Here is a 12,438-nt window from a genome sequence, read left to right as displayed (position 1 = left end):
CCTGGGATGCAAGGCTGGTTCAACATATGCAAATCAATAAACGTAATCCATCACATAAACAGAACCAATGAGAAAAACCACATGATTATCTCAATAGATGCAGAAAAGGCCTTTGACAAAATTCAACAGCTCTTCATGCTAAAAGCTCTCAATAAACTAGGTATTGATGGAACGTATCTCAAAATAATAAAAGCTGTTTATGACAAACCCACAGTCAATATCATACTGAATGGGAAAAAAAACTGGAAGCATTCCCTTTGAAAACTGGCACTAGACAAGGATGCCTTCTCTCAACATTCCTGTTCCACATAGTGTTGGAAGTTCTGGCCAGAGCAATCAGGCAAGAGAAAGAAATCAAGGGTATTCAATTAGGAAAACAGGAAGTCAAATTATCCCTGTTTGCAGATGACATGATTGTATATTTAGAAAACCCCACAGTCGCAGCCCAAAACCTCCTTAAGCTGATAAGCAAATTAAGCAAAGTCTCAGGATACAAAATCAATGTGCAAAAATCACAAGCATTCCTATAAAACAATAACAGACAAACAGAGAGCCAATTCATGAGTGAACGTCCATTCACAATTGCTACAAAGAGAAAAGAATGCCTAGGAATCCAACTTACAAGGGATGTGAAGGACCTCTTCAAGGAGAACTACAAACCACTGCTCAACGAAATAAAAGAGAACATAAACCAGTGGAAGAACATTTCATGTTCATGGATAGGAAGAATCAATATCATGAAAATGGCCATACTGCCCAAGGTAATTTATAGATTTTCTGCCATCTCCATCAAGCTACCAATGACTTTCTTCAGAGAATTGGAAGAAACTACCCTATAGTTCATACAGAACCAAAAAAGAGCCCGCATAGCAAACACAATCTTAAGCAAAAAAACAAAGCTGGAGGCATCATGCTACGTGACTTCATACTATACGACAAGGCCAGAGTAACCAAAACAGCATGGTACTGTTTATATAGACCAATGGAACATAACAGAGGCCTCAGAAATAACACCACACATCTACCACCATCTGATCTTTGACAAACTCGACAAAAACAAGCTATGGGGAAAGGATTCCCTATTTAATAAATGGTGCTGAGAAAACTGGCTAGCCATATGTAGAAAGCTGAAACTGGATCCCTTCCTTATACCTTATACAAAAATTAATTCAAGATGGATAAAAGACTAAAATGTTAGACCTAAAACCATAAAAATCCTAGAAGAAAACCTAGTCAATACCATTCAGGACATAGGCACGGGCAAAGACTTCGTGACTAAAACACCAAAAGCAATGGCAACAAAAGCCAAAATAGACAAACGGGATCTAATTAAACTAAAGAGCTTCTGCACAGCAAAAGTAACTACCATAAGAGTGAACAGACCACCTACAGAATGGGAGAAAATGTTTGCAATGTACCCATCTGCCAAAGGGCTAATATCCAGAATCTACAAAGAACTCAAATTTACAACAAAAAAAAACAAACAACCCCATCAAAACGTGGGCAAAGGATATGAACAGACACTTCTCAAAAGAAGACATTTATGCAGCCAACAGACACATGAAACAATGCTCATCATCACTGGTTATCAGAGAAATGCAAGTCAAAACCACAATGAGATACCATCTCATGTCAGTTAGAATGGCAATCATTAAACGGTCAGGAAACTACAGGTACTGGAGAGGATGTGGAGAAATAGGAATGCTTTTACACTATTAGTTGAAATGTAAATTAGTTCAACTATTGTGGAAGACAGTGTGGGGTATTCCTCAAAGATCTAGAACTAGAAATACCATCTGATCCAGCAATTCCATTACTGGGGATACACCCAAAGGATTATAAATCATGCTATTATAAAGACACATGCACACGTATGTTTATTGCAGCACTATTCACGATAGTGAAGACTTGGAACCAACACAAATAACCATCAATGATATACTGGATTAAGAAAATGTGGCACATAGGGGGCGGACCAAGATGGCCGAATAGGAACAGCTCCAGTCTCCAACTCCCAGCGCGAGCGACACAGAAGACAGGTGATTTCTGCATTTTCAACTGAGGTACTGGGTTCATCTCACTAGGGAGTGCCTGACAATCAGTGCTGGACAGCTGCTGCAGCCCGACCAGCAAGAGCTGAAGCAGGGCGAGGCATCGCCTCACCTGGGAAGCGCAAGGGGGAAGAGAATCCCTTTTCCTAGCCAGGGGAATTGAGACACACAACACCTGGAAAATCGGGTAACTCCCACCCCAATACTGCGCTCTACCAAGGATCTTAGCAAACGGGCACACCAGGAGACTATATCCCACACCTGGCCGGGAGGGTCCCACACCCAGGGAGCCTCCATCATTGCTAGCACAGCAGTCTGCGTGCGATCTCCCGGCAAGGCAGCAGGGAGGCTGGGGGAGGGGCGCCCGCCATTGCTGAGGCTTAAGTAGATAAACAAAGCAGCTGGGAAACTCGAACTGGGTGGAGCTCACAGCAGCTCAAGGAGTCCTGCCTGTCTCTGTAGACTCCACCTCTGGGGACAGGGCACAGCTAAACAACAACAACAACAACAACAATAACAACAAAAAGCAGCTGAAACCTCTGCAGATGCAAACGACTCTGTCTGACAGCTTTGAAGAGAGCAGTGGATCTCCCAACACGGAGGTTGAGATCTGAGAAGGGACAGACTCCCTGCTCAAGTGGGTCCCTGACCCCTGAGTAGCCTAACTGGGAGACATCCCCAACTAGGGGCAGACCGACACCCCACACCTCACACGGTGGAGTACACACCTGACAGGAAGCTTCAACAGCAAGAATCAGACAGGTACACTCGCTGTTCAGCAATATTCTATCTTCTGCAGCCTCTGCTGCTGATACCCAGGCAAACAGGGTGTGGAGTGGACCTCAAGCAATCTCCAACAGACCTACAGCTGAGGGTCCTGACTATTAGAAGGAAAACTAACAAACAGGAGGGACACCCACACCAAAACCCCATCAGTACGTCACCATCATCAAAGACCAGAGGCAGATAAAACCACAAAGATGGGGAAAAAGCAGGGCAGAAAAGCTGGAAATTAAAAAAATAAGAGCGCATTGCCCCCTGCAAAGAAACGCAGCTCATCGCCAGCAATGGATCAAAGCTGGACGGAGAATGACTTTGACGAGATGAGAGAAGAAGGCTCCAGTCCATCAAACTTCTCAGAGCTAAAGGAGGAATTACGTACCCAGTGCAAAGAAACTAAAAATCTTGAAAAAAAGGTGGAAGAATTGATAACTAGAATAATTAATGCAGAGAAGGCCATAAACGAATGGACAGAGATGAAAACCATGACACAAGAAATACGTGACAAATGCACAAGCTTCAGTAACCGACTCGATCAACTGGAAGAAAGAGTATCAGCGATTGAGGATCAAATGAATGAAATGAAGCGAGAAGAGAAACCAAAAGAAAAAAGAAGAAAAAGAAATGAACAAAGCCTGCAAGAAGTATGCAATTATGTAAAAAGACCAAATCTACGTCTGATTGGGGTGCCTGAAAGTGAGGGGGAAAATGGAACCAAGTTGGAAAACACTCTTCAGGATATCATCCAGGAGAACTTCCCCAACTGAGTAGGGCAGGCCAACATTCAAATTCAGGAAATACAGAGAACGCCACAAAGATACTCCTCGAGGAGAGCAACTCCAAGACACAGAATTCCCAGATTCACCAAAGTTGAAATGAAGGAAAAAATCTTAAGGGCAGCCAGAGAGAAAGGTTGGGTTACCCACAAAGGGAAGCCCATCAGACTAACAGCAGATCTCTCAGCAGAAACTCTCCAAGCCAGAAGAGAGTGGGGGCCAATATTCAACATTCTTAAAGAAAAGAATTTTAAACCCAGAATTTCATATCCAGCCAAACTAAGTTTCATAAGTGAAGGAGAAATAAAATCCTTTCCAGATAAGCAAATGCTTAGAGATTTTGTCACCACCAGGCCTGCCTTACAAGGGACCCTGAAGGAAGCACTAAACATGGAAAGGAACAACCGGTACCAGCCATTGCAAAAACATGCCAAAATGTAAAGACCATCGAGGCTAGGAAGAAACTGCATCAACTAACGAGCAAAATAACCAGTTAATATCATAATGGCAGGATCCAGTTCACACATAATATTAACCTTAATTGTAAATGGACTAAATGCTCCAATTAAAAGACACAGACTGGCAAACTGGATAAAGAGTCAAGACCCATCAGTCTGCTATATTCGGGAGACCCATCTCACACGCAGAGACATACATAGGCTCAAAATAAAGGGATGGAGGAAGATCTACCAAGCAAATGGAGAACAAAAAAAAGCAGGGGTTGCAATACTAGTCTCTGATAAAACAGACTTTAAACCATCAAAGATCAAGAGAGACAAAGAAGGCCATTACATAATGGTAAAGAGATCAATTCAACAGGAAGAGCTAACTATCCTAAATATATGTGCACCCAATACAGGAGCACCCAGATTCATAAAGCAAGTCCATAGAGACTTACAAAGAGACTTAGACTCCTATACAATAATAATGGGAGACTTCAACACGCCACTGTCAATATTAGACAGATCAACGAGACAGAAAGTTAACAAGGATATCCAGGAATTGAACTCATCTCTGCAGCAAGCAGACCTAATAGACATCTATAGAACTCTCCACCCCAGATCAACAGAATATGCATTCTTCTCAGCATCACATCACACTTATTCCAAAATGGACCACATAATTGGAAGTAAAGCACTCCTCAGCAAATGTACAAGAACAGAAATTATAACAAAGTGTCTCTCAGACCACAGTGCAATCAAACGAGAACTCAGGACTAAGAAACTCAATCAAAACCACTCAACTACATGGAAACTGAATAACCTGCTCCTGAATGACTACTGGGTACATAACGAAATGAAGGCAGAAATAAAGATGTTCTTTGAAACCAATGAGAACAAAGATAGAACATACCAGAATCTCTGGGACACATTTAAAGCAGTGTGTAGAGGGAAATTTATAGCACTAAATGCCCACAAGGGAAAGCTGGAAAGATCTAAAATTGACACTCTAACATCGCAATTAAAAGAACTAGAGAAGCAAGAGCAAACACATTCAAACGCTAGCAGAAGGCAAGAAATAACTAAGAACAGAGCAGAACTGAAGGAGATAGAGACACAAAAAACCCTCCAAAAAATCAATGAATCCAGGAATTGGTTTTTTGAAAAGATCAACAAAATTGATAGACTGCTAGCAAGACTAATAAAGAAGAAAAGAGAGAAGAATCAAATAGACGCAATAAGAAATGATAAAGGGGATATCACCACCGACCCCACAGAAATACAAACTATCATTAGAGAATACTATAAACATCTCTATGCAAATAAACAAAAAATCTAGAAGAAATGGATAATTTCCTGGACACTTACACTCTCCCAAGACGAAACCAGGAGGAAGTTGAATCCCTGAATAGACCAATAGCAGGCTCTGAAATTGAGGCAATAATTAATAGCCTACCAACCAAAAAAAGTCCAGGACCCAATGGATTCACAGCTGAATTCTACCAGAGGTACAAGGAGGAGCTGGTACCATTCCTTCTGAAATTATTCCAATGAATAGAAAAAGCCAGAATCCTCCCTAACTCATTTTATGAGGCCAACATCATCCTGATACCAAAGCCTGGCAGAGACACAACAAAAAAAGAGAATTTTAGACCAATATCCCTGATGAACATCAATGCAAAAATCCTCAATAAAATACTGGCAAACCGGATTCATTAACACATCAAAAAGCTAATCCACCATGATCAAGTGGGCTTCATCCCTGGGATGCAAGGCTGGTTCAACATATGCAAATCAATAAACGTAATCCAGCATATAAACAGAACCAAAGACAAAAACATGATTATCTCAATAGATGCAGAAAAGGCCTTTGACAAAATTCAACAGCCCTTCATGCTAAAAACTCTCAATAAATTTGGTATCGATGGAATGTATCTCAAAATCATAAGAGCTATTTATGACAAACCCACAGCCAATATCATACTGAATGGGCAAAAACTGGAAAAATTCCCTTTGAAAACTGGCACAAGACAGGGATGCCCTCTCTCACCACTCCTATTCAACAAAGTGTTGGAAGTTCTGGCTAGGCCAATCAGGCAAGAGAAAGAAATCAAGGGTATTCAATTAGGAAAAGAAGAAGTCAAATTGTCCCTGTTTGCAGATGACATGATTGTATATTTAGAAAACCCCATTGTCTCAGCCCAAAATCTCCTTAAGCTGATAAGAAACTTCAGCAAAGTCTCAGGATACAAAATCAATGTGCAAAAATCACAAGCATTCTTATACACCAGTAACAGACAGACAGAGAGTCAAATCCTGAATGAACTTCCATTCAAAATTGCTTCAAAGAGAATAAAATACCTAGGAATCCAACTTACAAGGGATGTAAAGGACCTCTTCAAGGAGAACTACAAACCACTGCTCAGTGAAATAAAAGAGGACATAAACAAATGGAAGAACATACCATGCTCATGGGTAGGAAGAATCAATATCGTGAAAATGGCTATACTGCCCAAGGTAATTTATAGATTCAGTGCCATCCCCATCAAGCTACCAATGAGTTTCTTCACAGAATTGGAAAAAACTGCTTTAAAGTTCACATGGAACCAAAAAAGAGCCCGCATCTCCAAGACAATCCTAATTCAAAAGAACCAAGCTGTAGGCATCACACTACCTGACTTCCAACTATACTACAAGGCTACAGTAACCAAAACAGCATGGTACTGGTACCAAAACAGAGATATAGACCAATGGAACAGAACAGAGTCCTCAGAAATAATACCACCCATCTACAGCCATCTGATCTTTGACAAACCTGACAAAAACAAGAAATGGGGAAAGGATTCCCTGTTTAATAAATGGTGCTGGGAAAATTGGCTAGCCATAAGTAGAAAGCTGAAACTGGATCCTTTCCTTACTCCTTATACGAAAATTAATTCAAGATGGATTAGAGACTTAAATGTTAGACCTAAAACCATAAAAACCCTAGAAGAAAACCTAGGTAATATCATTCAGGACATAGGCATGGGCAAGGACTTCATGTCTAAAACACCAAAAGCAATGGCAAGAAAAGCCAAAATTGACAAATGGGATCTCATTAAACTAAAGAGCTTCTGCACAGCAAAAGAAACTACCATCAGAGTGAACATGGGAGAAAATTTTTGCAATCTACTCATCAGACAAAGGGCTAATATCCAGAACCTACAAAGAACTCAAACAAATTTACAAGAAAAAAACAAACAACCCCATCAAAAAGTGGGCAAAGGATATGAGTAGACATTTCTCAAAAGAAGACATTCATACAGCCTACAGACACATGAAAAAATGCTCATCATCACTGGCCATCAGAGAAATGCAAATCAAAACCACAATGAGATACCATCTCACACCAGTTAGAATGGCTATCATTCAAAAGTCAGGAAACAACAGGTGCTGGAGAGGATGTGGAGAAATAGGAACACTTTTACACTGTTGGTGGGATTGTAAACTAGTTCAACCATTATGGAAAACAGTATGGCAATTCCTCAAGGATCTAGAACTAGAAGTGCCATATGACCCAGCCATCCCATTACTGGGTATATACCCAAAGGATTATAAATCATGCTGCTATAAAGACACATGCACACGTATGTTTATTGCGGCACTATTCACAATAGCAAAGACTTGGAATCAACCCAAATGTCCATCAGTGACAGACTGGATTAAGAAAATGTGGCACATATACACCATGGAATACTATGCAGCCATCAAAAAGGATGAGTTTGTGTCCTTTGTAGGGACATGGATGCAGCTGGAAACCATCATTCTCAGCAAACTATCACAAGAACAGAAAACCAAATACCTCATGTTCTCCCTCATAGGTGGGAACTGAACAATGAGATCACTTGGACTCGGGAAGGGGAACATCACACACCGGGGTGTTATCAGGGGGAGGGGGGAGAGCGGAGGGATTGCATTGGGAGTTATACCTGATGTAAATGATGAGTTGATGGGTGCTGACGAGTTGATGGGTGCAGCATACCAACATGGCACAAGTATACATATGTAACAAACCTGCACGTTATGCACACGTACCCTAGAACTTAAAAGTATAATAAAAAAAAAAAAAAAAAGAAAAAAAGAAAAAAAAAAAAAAGAAAACACTGAGGAAAATCTACAGGATATTGGTCTGGGCAAGAATTTCTTAAGTAAAACCCCCACAAGTGCAGGTAACGAAAGCAAAACATGGACAAATGGGATCACATCAAGTTAAAAAAATCTGGCCAGCCGCGGTGGATCATGCCTGTAATCACAGCACTTTGGGAGGCCGAGGCGGGCAGATCTCGGTCAAGAGACCGAGACCATCCCGGCCAACATGGTGAAACCCCGTCTGTACGAAAAATACAAAAACTAGCTGGGCTGTTGGTGCGTGTCTGTCGTCCCAGCTACTCAGGAGGTTGAGGCAGGAGAATCGCTTGAACCCAGGAGGCGTAGGTTGCGGTGAGCAGAGATCGTGCCACTGCACTCCAGCCTGGTGACAGAGCAACACTCTGTCAAAAAACAGACAAACAAACAAACAAACCAAAAACTTCTGCACAGCACAGGAAACAATCAACAAATTAAAGAGACAATCCACAGTTTGGAAGAAAGTATTTGCAAACTACCCATCTGACAAGGTATTGATAACCAGAAAATATAATCAGCTCAAACAACTCCAAAGGAAAAAAAAAGTAATCCAATCGAAAATGGGCAGAAGATTTGAACAGACATTTCTCAAAAGAAGACATACAAAGGACAAACAAGCACATGAAAAGGCGTTCAACATCATCAATCATCAGAGAAAGGCAAATAAAGACTCCATGAAATATTATCATCTCATCCCAGTTAAAATGGCTTTTTTCTCAAAAGACAATCAATAACAAATGCTGGTGAGAATGTGGAGAAAAGAGAACCCACTGTTGGTGGAAATGTAAATTAGTATATCCACTGTGAAGAATAGTTTGGACGATCCTCGAAAAACTAAAAATAGAGCTACCATAGGATCCAGCAATGCGACTGTTGAGTGTATACCCAAAATAAAGGAAATCAATATATCAAAGAGATAGCTGCACTCCCATGTTTGTTTCAGCACTATTTACAATAGCCAAAATTTGGAAACAATGTAAGCGTCCATCAACAGATGAATGGTTTTTAAGAAATGTGGCATATATACACAATGGAGTACTATTCAGCCACAAAAATAATAAGACATTGTCATTTGTAACAACTGGGTGGAAGGGAGATCATTATGTTAAGTAAATAATCTGGGCACAGAAAGAAAAACATCACGTGTTCTCACTTATTTGTGAGATCTAAAAATTAACACAATTGAACTCTTGGAGACAGAGAGTATAAGGACGGTTACCAGAGGCTGGGAAGGGTAGGAGGGGTTGGTGGAAGAAGATGAAGATGGTTAATGGGTATCAAAAAGTAATTAGAAAGAATAACTAAGACTTACTAATTGATAGCACAATGAGTGGGTACAGTTAATAATTACATTGTATATTTTAAAATAACTAAAAGAGTGTAGTTGGATTGTTTGTAACACAAAACATAAATTCTTGAGTGGATGAATATCTCATCTTCCATGATGTGATTATTACACATTACATGCCTGTATCAAAACGTCTCATGTGCCATATAAATACATACACCTACTATGTACTCAGAAAAATTAAAAATAAAAAAATTTAAAAAGCTACTCTACCTAATAAACGAATTCAGAAAAGTTACAAAGTACAAGTTTGACATGCAAAATAGGTTGTATCCCTCCCTACACAATCGCAATGAACAATTTTCAAAGTTAGGATTATATAAGAAAATTATTACAATTAATAAGAAAATAATTCCTTTTACAATAGCATCAAAAAGAATGAAATATATAGTAATACATTTAACAAGATATGAAAGACTTACACACTGAAAATTAGACAGAGAAAACAAAACTGATGAAAAGAATTAAAGAAGACCTAAATACAAACGCTCGTGGGGATAGATACTCTATTTTCCATGATGTGATTATTATACATTGCATATCTCTATCAAAACAGGTCATGTACTCCATAAATATATACACCTACTACATACCCATAAAAATTAAAAATTATAAAAATAAAGAATACCTAAAATATAGAAATACTTCTTGCATTCATGGATTGGAAAACGTAAGTCATTGAAGTGCCAATGCTACCCAAAGCAATCTACAGATTCAATGTGATGTTTATTAAAATTCCAACTATTTTGCAGAAATGGATAAGCTAACCCTCAAGTTCATATGGAATTGAAAGTGGCCTGATATAGCCTGAATAATCATGAAAAAGAACAAAGTTGGAAGATTCATATTTCCCAATTTTGAAACTTACTAAAAAGTTTCTAAACAGTGTGTTACTGGTATAGAAATAAACATACAGACCACTGAATTTGAATTTATATTTCAGGTATAAACCCTTAACATATATGGATAAGCTAATTTTGACAAGGGTGCCAAGGCTATTCAATAGGAAAAATATATTTTCTTTTCAATAAATGGTACTAAGAAAACGATTTCCATATTTAAAAAATGATGTCAGCTCACTATCTGAAAACATACAAAAATTAATTAAAATAAATCAATTACCTAAATATATAATGTAAAATATAAAACTCTTAGAAGATAACATAGAGGTAAAATTTCATGACCTTGGATTTGGCAATGGATTTTTAGATATGACACCAAAAGGTGACAAAAGGCAAAAAGAAGAAAAAAATATAAAAGTGGGACTTCATGAAAATTAGAAGCTTCCGTGCATCAAAGTACATTACCAAAAAAGGAGAAGACAATCTACAAAAAAGAGAGTAATTATTTCCAAATCACATATCTGATAAGGCTGTAATATTCAGAATACATAAATAATACCTACAATTTAATAACAAAAAGGCAAACAGACCAATAATGGGCCAAAATCTTGAATAGATTTTTTTCAAAGAAGAAATAAAAATGGCCAAAAAGTTCATCAACAAATGTTAAACATTTCCGGGCGTGTTGGCTCACGCCTGTAATTCCTGTACTTTGGGAGGCCAAGGCGGGCGAATTACCTGAGGTCAAGAGTTTGAGATCAGCCTGGCCAACATGGTGAAACCCCCGTCTCTACTAAAACTACAAAATATTAGCTGGGCGTAGTGGCGCATGCCTGTAGTCCCAGTTACTTGGGAGGCTGAGGCTGGAGAATCGCATGAACCTGGGAGACTGAGGTTGCAGTGAGCTGAGATTGTGCCATTGCACTCCAGACTGGGTGACAAGAGCGAAACTCTGTCTCAAAAAAAGAAAACAAAAACAAAAACAAAGCCACCATTAGTCATCATGGAAATGCAAATCAAAGTCACAATGAGATACTACTTCACACTCACCAACTTAGGTTTAATCAAAAACCATGGAAAATAAGTGTTGGTAAGGATACAGATAAATTGGAGCCCTTGTCTATTGCTAGTGGTAATATAAAATGGTGCAGCCACTGTGGAAAATAATATAGTAGTGCCTCAAAAAGGTATACATAACATTATCATGTGACTCAGTAATTCCACTCCAGGCATACACCCACCAAGAATTGAATACTGGGACTCATACTTGTACACCAATGTTCATTGTAGCATTACTCACAATGAGCAATAGGAGGAAACAACTCAAGTCTGTCAGCAAATGAACAGATAAACAAAATGTGTTATATACATAAAATGGAATATGATTTAGCCATAAAATATGATTTTATGATACATACTACAATATGGATGAATCTTGAAAACATAATACTAAGTGAAATAAGCCAGATGCAAATGTAAAAATATTGTATGATTCCCCTTATACAACATACCTAGAATTGGCAAATTGACAGAATCAGAAAGTAGATTAGAGTTTACCAGAAACTGCAGTAAAGGAGAGTTAAAATTATTGCCTAATAGCGACAGATTTTGCTTGGGATGATTAAAAGCATTTGGAAATAGATAGTAGTGATGATTGTACAACACAAATGTAATCAATGCCACTGAATTGTACACTTTTAAGTGTACAATAGTAAAATGCCTAAAATGCCAAAATTTTATGTTATATATATTTCACCAGAATAAATTTTTTTACAGAATGAATGTTTTACAAAAATTAAGCTTCTTGTTGAAATAACGTCAATTTAGAAGTCTGCATTACTTGCTTTTACATGGATTTTTCAGCTGACAAAAGATAAAAGCGTAAATGTTTCACCCAGATAGTAGAGATATAATGGACACAACATTAAACTTATATTAGTGGGGGAATTTTAAGAGATAATGCCAAGGATGATTTGAAGAGGTAATCTACCTGCCAATAACACAATACTAGTAAGACTGCAAATATAGGCTATTGAT

General features: G+C 38.6%; 1 protein-coding gene and 1 pseudogene across 1 annotated transcript in view; both read right to left on the bottom strand.

Moving 5' to 3' along the window:
* The window catches only part of KLF8 (KLF transcription factor 8), a 291,262-nt gene that overhangs the window by 158,316 nt on the left and 120,508 nt on the right, over positions 1–12,438 (bottom strand). The window lies entirely within an intron of this gene.
* Positions 11,217–12,438, bottom strand: part of LOC135969202 (aspartate aminotransferase, mitochondrial-like) — an 81,664-nt pseudogene continuing 80,442 nt past the window's right edge.

This window comes from Macaca fascicularis, chromosome X, assembly GCF_037993035.2.
Source record: "Macaca fascicularis isolate 582-1 chromosome X, T2T-MFA8v1.1".
NCBI classification, from domain to species: domain Eukaryota; kingdom Metazoa; phylum Chordata; class Mammalia; order Primates; family Cercopithecidae; genus Macaca; species Macaca fascicularis.
The sequence above is the reverse complement of the archived record's forward strand: the minus strand, read 5'-3'. Positions and strand labels throughout refer to the sequence as shown.